At 46.0% G+C, this 852-nt stretch overlaps 1 long non-coding RNA gene across 3 annotated transcripts in view; it reads right to left on the minus strand.

Moving 5' to 3' along the window:
- LOC102493165 (uncharacterized) overlaps positions 1–852 on the minus strand; it is a 40881-nt gene that overhangs the window by 29953 nt on the left and 10076 nt on the right. The gene's annotated exons all lie outside the window — the stretch shown is intronic.

The raw sequence follows: 852 nt of genomic DNA on the forward strand, positions 1-852 counted from the left end.
GGGGATGGCCACACCGCAATCCCTTCTCCTCCATTCTCCTCTCGGGATCTTGGGCACGCACGCACACGCGCCCGGCGTGAGTTTAAGCCACCGGGTCCGGGACTCGAACCGCAGTCGACTACGTGGGAGTCCAGCGACATAGCCATTACGCCAACTGCTGGTCCCCCACAATGTCTTTTTCTTGAAGTAAGTATAAGTATTTTGGGATTTTTACCTGGTTTACCAATTTTTGTGGAGACAGCAATGGCAAATTTCTGGTGTGTTCTATGCAGTGAAACTCGATTGAGGGCCAGAGGTTCAGTCACAAGTAGCAAGACACTGCTCATTTGCTTCAGGAAAAACACTCTCTTGCCTCTGTGGTGTCCAAGTGAGAATGTCCTAGAAGTGATCCTAGCTTGTGGCTTTCTCACATGCTGACTTTTTGCCATGTCTCAAGGGCAAATGTTGGGCCATGGCTCAATGTGCCTTCTGAGACACATCTTCAGTAGGATAATACCTAGAAATTTTGCAGTTTTTAACCACCTTGTACCACCATCCTTGTCCCCACCAACTGGTTTTGTAACAGTTTCAAGAACTCTCTCCTTTTTCTTTTTCATTCCTGGATTTAGCAGCCAAGTATTTCCTCTTGAACATTGCCTTCCTGGAATACATGGCAGATCAGGAGTATCTGCCAATGTGACAAACTAGGACCAAGTTTTGGCTGCAATGGTGCTTCCCCTTGGGCTTTTTTGGCCTTGGGGTTAACCTTTTTAACCTTACCAGTGACATTAGTCTTCTTGACTTCACGTTTCTTTTTCTTAATACCTTAGTATTCTTAGCTTTTTCACCCACCATCTTGCATAATGGGAAAGA

The sequence above is a fragment of the Tupaia chinensis genome, unplaced genomic scaffold (genome assembly GCF_000334495.1).
Source record: "Tupaia chinensis unplaced genomic scaffold, TupChi_1.0 Scaffold000492_1, whole genome shotgun sequence".
NCBI lineage: Eukaryota > Metazoa > Chordata > Mammalia > Scandentia > Tupaiidae > Tupaia > Tupaia belangeri.